This window comes from Vanellus vanellus (genome assembly GCF_965231255.1).
Source record: "Vanellus vanellus genome assembly, chromosome: 19".
In the NCBI taxonomy this organism is placed as follows: Eukaryota; Metazoa; Chordata; class Aves; order Charadriiformes; family Charadriidae; genus Vanellus; species Vanellus vanellus.
In genome coordinates, this window is record NC_138924.1 from 1,319,881 (window position 1) to 1,331,200 (window position 11,320).

Sequence of the window (11,320 nt, forward strand, 5' to 3'; positions counted from 1 at the left end):
GGCCAGACGCCTCCCTCCTGCACCCACCTCCCCCGGCGGATGAAGCAGCCGTAAATCACCAGTGTTCACCCCAATCCGTTGCTCCTCTGTGGTGAGTCCTGGTAGCAGGCGGTGCTGCTCCGGGAGAGGTGGCCCAAGCGCCGGAGGAGCCCGGGGCTGCTGCCCTCAATGGCTGCTGTGGTGGTTAGGAATTCATGTAAAATGTTCCGTAAAACCCTGACAGTGCCTTCCCTTGGAAATCCTTGGGGAGCCCTAAAGAAAACTGTCTGTGTGCTCTCTCTGCGCTGTGGCATCAGCGCTGTTTCTTCTCCCAGCGCCCCTCGGGACACACAAATCGCTGCTGTCCCCATTACACAGTGCTTCTCCACGGGCCATTTGGCTCAGTTGAAATAACTTCTTGACGCTGTAGGAGGCTTCACCCTGATCCTCCCCGTGTCCCCACGTTCCCTCCATCCTTCTCCATCATCCTCTGTGTCCCCGTGTCCCCTCCATCCTTCTTCCTTGTCTTCCCCATGCTTCCTCCGTCCTTCTCCCTCATCCTGTATCCTCATGCTCCCTCTATCCTTCTCCCTCATCCTCCTGTATCCTCCGTCCTCCTGTATTCTCACGCTCCCTCCGTCCTTCTCCCTCATCTTCCTGTATCCTCACGCTCCCTCCGTCCTTCTCCCTCATCCTCCTGTATCCTCACGCTCCCTCATCCTCCTGTATCCTCCATCCTCCTGTATCCTCACACTCCCTCCATCCTTCTCTCTCATCCTCCTGTATCCTCCATCCTCCTGTATCCTCACGCTCCCTCCATCCTTCTCTCTCATCCTCCTGTATCCTCCATCCTCCTGTATCCTCACGCTCCCTCCATCCTTCTCCCTCATCCTCCGGTATCCTCACACACGCTCCGTCCTTCTCCCCAGTGCTCCCCACTGTGCACCAGGACAAGTCTGTCCTGAGCGAGTGCTGGTGGCTGGTTCGCAGCCCTGGAGATGGAGCCACCATCGCTGGGGCTCAGAGGAGAGGACAGTGGAGAGGGAGGAGGTGAGTGATGTGCACTGAGGCCAACGCTGCAGCATCTGCCCAGGGGCTGACAGCAGAGATGTCTCCGAAAAATCATCATTTCCCCTGCTCAGTGGCTAGAGGGAAAGCACAGCCCCCGAATACCGGGCAGGATGGTAACCAGAGCTGTGTCCTGCCCGCTTGTCCCTCCTGGGGTCCATCTGACATCTGGACGCTCTGAGAGCAATTCAGGCAGGATTCGCTCCCGCAATTACACTTGAATTGCCTTGTGCTTAAAGCAAATCTTTCAACACACGTACCCGCCAGCAATCCTCTTACACAAGTAGCATTCAATCGTACAACTTATAACGAATCACCATCCGTAGCTGTTTCGGGGACACGCTAAATTGAAGACGTGGCCAGCGTGGGTGGCTGCTGCAGCTCCAGCCGTCCGCGGGCGGTCGTGGGGATTGCGCCGTGGATGTGCTGGGGCCGGGGAGCTTCGCCCCTGCTGGGAAGGGGGTTTGGGAGTGGCTTTTTTTTTTTCCTGCTCTCCAACAGCAGCGTTTCACGCCTCACCTGAACTTGCTGCTTTTCGATTTCAAATGGATTGCCGCTCCCCGGGATGCTCCTGCGGGCTGGAGGTTGTGGGGTTTTTTCACCGGGAAGCTTTAATGGGATGGGATGGACTCTGCGGAAAAAAGTGATCTTTTGTTAAATGAGATGTTCTCCGTCCTGCCAGAGATTGGTAAAAGATCCCAGTCTGGGAAAAACCTCTCCGAAGTTACCATTTCAGGATCAGCCCCTGCTCTTGCCATGGTGATGCTCTGTCAGTCCAGGTATGTTTGACTTAATAACTGGGTAATGCCAACCCATTTTCCATATATTTCCATCTGGACCAGAGCCACCCTCCATTAGAACATGCCCACGGTGCTGCTGGGGTGCAGGGAGGGCTCTCCATCCTCCTCACTGCCCCCAGGGCTGCCCAGACCCCCGCAAAGGACTGCCCTCCCTCCACTTTGGGGCGTTTCATCCAAAGCTAGGGCACAATCATAGAATCATAGAATGGTTTGGGTTGGAAGGGACCTTAAACCTCATCCAGTGCCACCCCCCTGCCCTGGGCAGGGACACCTCCCACCAGCCCAGGTTGCTCCAAGCCCCGTCCAACCTGGCCTTGAACACCTCCAGGGATGGGGCAGCCACAGCTTCTCGGGGCAACCTGCGCCAGGGGCTCACCACCCTCACAGCCAAGAATTTCTTCCTAAGATCTCATCTAAATCTCCCCTCTTCCAGTTTGAAGCCATTCCCCCTCATCCTATCACTACATGCCCTTGTGAAAAGTTCCTCTCCAGCATTCTTGTAGACCCCATCAGATACTGGAAGGAGCTCTAAGGTCTCTCTGGAGCCTTCTCTTCTCCAGGCTGAACCCCCCACAGCTCTCCCAGCCTGTCCTCCCAGCAGAGGAGCTCCAGCCCTCGCAGCATCTTTGTGCCCTCCTCTGGCCCCACTCCAAGAGGTCCATGTCCTTCTTATGTTGAGGGCTTCAGAGCTGGACACCAGTGTTCCAGGTGTGGTCTCCCCAGAGCAGAGTAGAAGGGCAGAATCCCCCCCTCGCCCTGCTGGCCACGCTGCTGGGGATGCAGCCCGGGATGCCGGGGGCTTTCTGGGCTGTGGGCGCACATTGCCGGCTCATGGTGAGCTTCTCATCCACCAACATCCCCAAGTCCATCTCCTCAGGGCTTCTCTCCAGCCATTCTCTACCACTTCCCAGGCGCCGTTTCCAGCAAAGCGGGACCTGTTGCCTCAATAACCAACCTGGAGGCTCAGGAGGTTCCATCCTAAAGGCAAAATGGGCAAAAATGATTTTAACCACTTTAAAGCCAGGGAGTGTTTGGGGAGCGCTGCGCCCCGGCCCCTTCACCTGGTCCAGCTCATCCTGGCACGGCACAGGCTGGCATCCCTCCTCACCGCGCTGCGGGCTCTGTCCGGCCGCGCTCCCGTTGTGCCCTGACTCACGGGGTGACTCATTCGGGATGGGGGTTGCGTTTCATTTTGGAACGAGGATAAATGTATATGTTTCCAAAAACCTCCAGCAGGAAAACGTCCCCCAAACAGAGAATTGTCATCCATCAGCTTTGTCTTCATCTGGCTCCGCTCCTAAATCATTTATGATGTTAGAGCCGCTATCGTGCCTCGAGGGGAAAGGAAGAAGATATCTGAATTAATTGAAGGAAGGGCATCGTTTTCATTTCGTCAACTGCAAACTGAGCCAGGAGTTGGCAAAGGCTGTGAGCCCCGCGGGAGGGGACCCGACCCAGCAGCGAGAACATGTGCTGCTCTGGCAGCTCGCTGCGATGAAGGGGAGGCAATTAATCCTGGGGAAATATTTCAAAGGAAGCCCTTGCTTTTCTGGAGCTGAACTTTCCCGGAGGTTGGAGCTCACCTGTTCCTTCCCTTCCTCCTCCTTGGCTCCGTCTCCGTCTCCTCCCCTCCCCAGCCAAGCGAGACTGACCAAGCGACCTCTCGCTGCAGCAGGGATGGAGGTGGCAGGAGCTCCAGGGTCTCCTTTCCAGCAGTGATGGGACATTTTGGAGGAGGCGGGGAACCCGTGCCAAACATCACCCGGCTCCTTCAGCCCATCTGAATCTTTGCTCCCAAAATCCGGGGAGCAGCGACACGATCGAAACCAATGAGAGTATGCAGCGGGGGTGATTTTATGGCTGCCACCATCCCTTGTGTCCACATCCCCCTTGCAGCGGCGGTGCACAAGCCCACGTGGCCGCATCCTCCAGCTTCCCGGAGCAGGACCACCGTGCTTGGGTTGTCTCCCTGGTGCTTAGACAAATCCCAGCCTCTCCCTTCATCCCAAAGCATCCCTCTGATATTACTTGGAAAGGTTGAGGAAGAAAAGGTCTTTCTGCCGTTGGCTCAGCCCTGCTGACCCCGTGTCACGAGCAATCCTCAAAAAGGCGCAGCTGAGACCATCTCCCATCCCAGGAGACGCTGGGAAAGGCCCGCAGAAAGATGGCAGAGGTGGGATAACCCCCTCCAAGAGCCAATGGCTGGTTTAAATTCGTTATCAGCATCTTCCGCAAGGGGGGAAGCCGCAGGTGGAGAGAGGGCAGGGGGTGCCTGGGGGGGGGGACCCGGGCAGGGGGCAGGGAAGGGCTCCCAGAATCCTGCAGCCGCTGATGCCGAGGGCGGCTGGAGCCCAGCGGGGCCCTGGAGACGCAAAGAGGCGGATGTTGGGAACAGTTATATTTAGTCTGGTGATTTAAAGCATTTCCCCCAGAAGCTGCTGTTTGTGTCGGACTGGAAATAATTTACTGTCACAGCAGGCTTTCTATTAGTTCTACTATTTGTTCTTCTCTTTTTTCACAGCAAAAGGCTGCTCTGTGTTCTCGGCGCTGTCCCTGATGGGGTATGGCTGTGCCTGACCCGGCCTTTTCCTTTTATACCTCTAAAAAAAGTGATGTGTTGGGTTGGAAATGCCGCTTGATATCGCCTGCTTGGAGGATGCTCACCTGGCTGCAGCACCCAGCCCCGGGGATGACCCATCCTCGGGAACACCCCATCCCAGGGACACCCCATCCCAGGGACACCCCATCCCAGGGACATCCTATCCCAGGGACACCTCATCCTGGAGACATCCCATCCCGGGGAAACTCCATCCCGGGGACACCCTATCCCAGGGACACCCCATCCTGGGGACACCCCATCCCAGGGACATCCTATCCCAGGGACACCTCATCCTGGAGACATCCCATCACGGGGAAACTCCATCCCGGGGACATCCTATCCCAGGGACACCCCATCCCAGGGACACCCCATCCCAGGGATGCCCCATCCCAGGGACGCCCCATCCCAGGGACACCCTATCCCAGGGACACCCTATCCCGGGGACACCTCATCCTGGAGACATCCCATCCCGGGGACACCTCATCCTGGAGACACCCCATCTCTGGGACACCCCATCCCAGGGACACCCCATCCCTGGGACACCCCATCCCAGGGCCGGAGCATCCTCTCTCTGTGTCCCAGCCTTTCTGTCTTTAGGCTGCCACGACCACGGCTCCATACATGTATTAAGAGTGTCCAAAAATGGTTATTCCCATCATCAGTTCTCCCAGGGCGGCTGTGGGCTCTTGGGAAGGATGCTACGGAGGTAGTGAAGCCGTAGCCCTGCATAGGGGTGGCTTTCCTGCACAGGGCTCCCCACTTCCACCTGGTAAGGTAGAGGGGGGAAGCAACACAGAAGATGCCCAAAATTGCTGGATCTGTCTTACAAGAGGGGTTTTTAATGGCAGGAACAGGCTATAGCAGCTAATCCCTCATCCCGGCTGTGCCGGCACCGTCCAGGTCAGAGAGGAGCTGGGAGCAATCGCGCTGGCTGGGGGTCCAGGCTTTCCAGTGAATGGCAAAAAGCTCAGTTCTGGTTTTCCATGAAATTTAGATTAAATCTCTTGGGAGATTTAATTAGGTTTGGGTTTTTTTTTTTTTAATTTATTTTATTTTCTCCTACGCTTTTTTCTGCCTTCGTGTATTTTAGACTTTCTTTTAAGGAACAAAGTAACTGAAAAAATAAACTGTTCTTTTGAATGAAGACGGAAACTTTTCAAGGGCTTCACAACCTAAAATCAAACGTTTGAACTGGAAGATGAGCCGGGAAGGGTCTTTGCTTGTGGACGGTTTCTGCTTCAGTGATCTTTTATTTTCACATTCTTCCCCATCTCATTTCAGGGTGGGCTCAAGCCCATCCGACAGCTGCCGGGACGGGTGGGTGCTCTGTACTGGAATGGGTGGGTGCTGTGTACTGGAACGGGTGGGTGTTGTGTACTGGGATGGGTGGGTGCTCTGTGCCAGGTCTGGTGGGTGCTGTGTGCCGGGATGCCCCGACCACGGGAAGCCAAAACCTGAGGATGGCCCCACCTCCCTCTTTGCTCAGCAACTGGGGGGCACCTTTCAAATTAAATTTTTGAAACCAGAAAAAAAAACTTTTCAGGATAGATCCAAACCAGTGTGAAGGCTTGTGAGAAATCATTCCAGCCAGGAAAAAAAAAAAACAAACCAAAACCAGCAACCAACCAAAATAACAACTTGAAAAAAATCCAGAACAGCAGCAATTGCTTGGAAAAGAAATTGTAGTTAAATGCTGATGGGAGAAATCCCCCAAAATATGGTGCTGGTTTTTTGCTCCGATGGAGCCTGGCTTGCCTAAACGTGAGCCAATTCAACTCCCTAAACCAGCTGAGGACTAGTCCCTTGTTTGCAGGGTGGGTTGGAAGCCCTCGGCCATCCCGTCCGGATGGCCATGGGGGACAAAGGACGTATCCGTTCACCTCCTACGTACACCTGCACCCGTGCCGGGGACGGCTCCATCACCTCCATCCTGCCACCGCACCGCCGTACGCCTTTCCTATCACTGGGATTTTTTAGGGATGCTGATAATAACATAATCCTCACCTCTGGGGCAGCCATCTGGGAGCTTAAACCGCCGCTGCCTCCGCTAAATTTCATCCTCTTTGCCAGGGGCTCAGATTAGATCAGCTGTTTAAATCATCTTAGCGCTAAATACGTGTTATTTGGAAAACAGAGAAAAAGCATCAAAGACATGAATAATTAGCTGTTAAATGCCGCAGCCGCCGGCGGTGGCTTGCCCCAGGAAATGGGAAACCGCTTGTCAAATTATCCGCAGCCCCCCTCGAGCTGATGAGCCGCCATTGGCAGCCGGTAATTTCTCCTCCGGTTGGGACCGGGGCAGGACGGCAGGTGAAACCCTGCCGGCAGGTTGGTTTCCCCCGGAATCACGAAGACGGGACGTGGCTGTGAAGTTTTGCGGCGAAACGGGGTGGTTGCAGCCTTTTTTTTTTTTTTTTTTAATTTTAAGGTCAAGTCCTGTGGTCCTTGAGGGAAGAGCGGTAGATGTGGTCTACCTTGATTTCAGCAAGGCGTTCAACACGGTCTCCCACGGCATCCTCATAGGGAAGCTTAGGAAGAGCGGGTTAGATGAATGGACAGTAAGGTGGATAGAAAACTGGTTGCAAGACAGAGCTCAGAGGGTTGTGGTTAGGGGCGCAGAGTCTAGTTGGAGGTCAGTGATGAGTGGTGTTCCCTGGGGGTCAGTACTGGGTCCAGTCCTGTTCAATATATTCATCAACGACTTGGATGAGGGGATAGAGTCCACCCTCAGCAAGTTTGCTGAGGACACAAAGCTGGGAGGGATGGCTGACACACCAGAAGGCTGTGCTGCCGTACAGAGAGACCTGGACAGGCCGGAGAGTTGGGCGGAGAGGAATCTTATGAAATTCAACAAGAACAAGTGTGGGGTGCTGCGCCTGGGGAGGAATAACCCCACGCACCCGTACAGGTTGGGGGCTGACCTGCTGGAGAGCAGCTCTGTAGAAAGAGACCTGGGAGTCCTGGTGGCCAACAGGATGTCCATGAGCCAGCAATATGCCCTGGTGGCCAAGAAGGCCAATGGCATCCTGGGGGGCATCAAGCAGAGTGTGGCCAGCAGGTGGAGGGAGGTCATCCTCCCCCTCTACTCTGCCCTGGGGAGGCCACATCTGGAGCGCTGTGTCCAGTTCGGGGCTCCCCGGGTCAAGAAGGACAGGGAACTGCTGGAGAGGGTCCAGCAAAGGGCTACAGAGATGATGAGGGGACTGGAGCATCTTTCTTATGAAGAAAGACTGAGGGAATGGGCTCTCTTTAGTCTGGAAAAAAGACGGTTGAGGGGGGACCTGATCAACGCTTATAAATACTTAAAGGGTGGGTGCCAGGAGGATGGGGACAGGCTCTTTTCAGTTGTGCCCAGTGACAGGACAAGAGGGAACGGGCACAAACTTGAGTATAGGAAGTTTCACCTAAACATGAGGAGGAACTTCTTTACCTTGAGGGTGGCAGAGCACTGGAACAGGCTGCCCGGGGGGGTGGGGGAGTCTCCATCTCTGGAGACATTCCAAACCCGCCTGGACACGTTCCTGTGCAACCTGCTCTAAGGTGGCCCTGCTCTGGCGGGGGGGTTGGACTGGATGATCTCCAGAGGTCCCTTCCAACCCTATGATTCTATGATTCTCCAAAGCCTCCTGGTGCAGCTGCCCAGCGAGAAGAGGATGGTAAAATATTGCTCTTTCCCCCATCTCCCCACCCAGCCATTGCCGTATCCCCCCCGCACCCCCCTTTTCCTCTGGTGAGCAGCTTTAGGGTTTTCAGAAATAAATTCATTTGGGGTATTTTCAATAAAAAGCAAGATCTGTAGGAATCCAGCCCAGAAACCCAGAACCAGACCCACCAGCACTTTATTTCATTGAGAGGCACGGGCGAGGATGCCCTCAGTAATTCCGTGTTTATTCCAAATCATGCTCATGAACAGCGTGATTCAGCTCAAAAAAAAAAAAAAAAACAACCAAAAAACCACCCACAAAGTGATTTAAAAGCGATATTTTGCAAATCGATGGCTCGCTTTGAAGCCAGCCGCATCGGAAGAGGCATTTCATCCTGATCTGGGGGGGGGCCGGCTCCATCGGTGGATGATGCCTCCCGTTGTGCCGGGCCACTCGCTGCAGATCGGGCTAAGGGCGGCATCCGCACGGGGCGTCAAGGCTGCCGCAAAGGCGCGGGAAATAACCGTCCTTGACCTTTTTTCAAAATAAACTCTACAGGTTATGTGTCGTTTAATGAGATCCTGCAAGTCCTTTTTTTTTTTTTTTTTTTTTTAATGTGAAAACAGGGTGATTAACAACAATAATAAAATAATAAAGCAATAATAACAAAGAGAATTAGTTGTGGCTTATTTGCCACTTCGGGACAAGCCTCTGGCTTTGGATTCTGCTTTCCACTTCCCCTCAGGGATGGGCACTGATGGCTCATCAAGGTGCACTTTGAGTTTCAGCTCCCATCCTCCCTCCAGTCCCTCCGGACTGGGGACAGTTCTTCCCAGACATCCGTCACCGGCTCCGATCTCTGTATGGTTGCAAGCCAGAGAAGTGAAGACACACTTTTTTGAGCTTGGAGGTTTAACTTGGACTTTTCTCCTTTTTTTTTTTTTTTTTTTCAGTTTTGCGTCTTGCCCGGGTGCAGGCTGGGCATGGAAAGCCTTAACCCATCTTAGTGCTTTCTGATGAACATCCAGTCCCTCTGCCTGCGAACCGCTGCGGGCCAACGTCTGGTTTTCCTCCTGGCCATGGTCAAACCTTATCAGGGGCCGGTGGGGCATCCGTCGGCGTGGGCTGTGCTTGCAGCATCGGGGTGATACGGGTTAGAACTGAGTTGTCCTCTCCAGCATGTGGTGCCGGTGGGGTTTGTTGCATTGAGGCTGCGTAGTCCTTGCGAAGGAGCCGATAAATAAAACCTCACCTCGGTACCTGCGCGTAGGATTGATGCTGTGTGGCATATTTCAACGCGGGGTTCTCAGAGGGATTTCTAACTTGCTTTGGTCTCCTCCACCGGACCATCCCATGAACGATACGATATATTGTCCACATACGATGGAAAGCTGCTCTGCAGATTAATGCAGAAGGAAAAGCAGCGGTGAGCTCGGCGGGCAGGAGCCGAGGCTGCGAAACGCCGGATCGTGGCATTAGCACGCTAATAATAAAATATTGTTCTTTGGCGGCGGGCTTACAGCATTACAGGAAAAGCTGCTCTGAGCTCTGCTCAGCTTACGCGGGTAGCGCCGAAATACCCGCACTGCCGCCCTCCCAACGTCTGCTCGGAACAAAGCTTTTTGGTTTCTTTAAACAAATAAGCTACAAAAGCCGCTAAACACTGCGGAGAAACAGCAGTGAGAAAGCAAGGCCACAGAAATTGAAGTTATTATCCGGCTTTTTTGAATCGAGCCTCATTCAGAGGGATGGGGGATGGAGCCAACACTGTCCATTCCTGGTGAGGTCGCCGAGCCCGGGCGCACTCATGACATCTCAAGGTGTTGGCATGCAGCTACATACCTGGCCCCATGCAGTGGCCAAGTGGAGCCTTTGGGGACATGGGAGCACAAAAGCCCGTGTCCTGCACGAGCCATCTCCGATGCCAAGCTGTCCTTGTACCCTGGGGAGCACACAGTTTCTAGAAGGTCTGCAAACGCCCACGCGGAAAAGGAGCGAATGTCTGTGGCTGTGGGGGGTGGGTTGACCTTGGTTGGCTGCTAGGTGCCCACCCAGCTGCTCGCTGACCAGCAAGACGGGGAGAAAATAAGCTGAAAAAGCTCGTGGGTTGGCAGAATCCCATCAAAGCTGCTCAAAAATGAAGCACCAAATCATGCCCGCTGGTTTGAGGAAGCGATGATGAATGTCTCCTGGCCACAACGAATACTGCTGGAGCAGGGAGCACCCGAGGAGCAGCGTAGCCTCGGCGTGCGGTTCCGTAATGCGTGGTGGGAAGACACGGAGCTAAAATCAGTGTTGTCGCTTCCTTTGCTGCAGGCACCATGCATCACTCGGAGGAGTGTACCAAGGGAACCAACACCTTTCCTTCAACACATTTGTGGCTAACTTTTAAAGTGTCAGGGACGAAGCTCATTGCTCAAATTCCCTATAACTAAACCAACTTGTTCATCTCATGAAGGTGACTCCTCCATGGTTAAGTCCTCAGCGTTTTGGGGTTTGCCTTGTGAAGAAGGGCCATGCTTGGGGCAAAGTCCTCTTTGGGGATGAGGGATCACCTTGTCCTTGGGTTTCCTCTGGTCCTGGAGCTCTCTGCAAAGGATGTTATGGCTGGAGAGTGGATGGGGACACCATGTTTTTCCCCTTTACTCCCTTTGGGTCTGCCCTTGCCTTTGGGAAGAGGATGGGACAGGTCCCGCCGGCCCCAGCGGGGTGGTTAATGTGAGCTTAAAGACAAGGAGTGGACACGACGTGGTGGTTTTTCAACAGCCCCGTAAGAAAGCGGCACGTTTCGCCTACCGAAATGAGGGATAGCGCCTGGCTGGGGTCTCGGCTGGGATGGAGCACCCCTCCCTGCCCTGGCTTTGCTGGGTCCCCTCATCCTCCCTGCAGGGATTGCTGGCTTTGGTTGCACCGCTGCAGGCTGGACCTCTGGAGGCGAGCAGGGCTTTGCTGCGTGCTGCGCTGGGGCTTAAAAACAGGTTGTGCCCACATTTTCCCTTCTTTACGTGTTTTTCTTTCTTTATATTTTCCTAAAGATTTCGGGAAGACTCACAGCAAGGGTGGTGTGCATGGCTGGAAGCATCGTGTTTGGTGCTCCCACGTTCCTGGCTGGGTACAGGAGACCCACACTTAGCCCAAACTTCAGGGATACGCACTCCTATGGCAGCCGGTAATATCAAATCTATGGGAAGGAGATGTGTTTAACTGTGGTTTCAAGTTGTTTGCTGCTT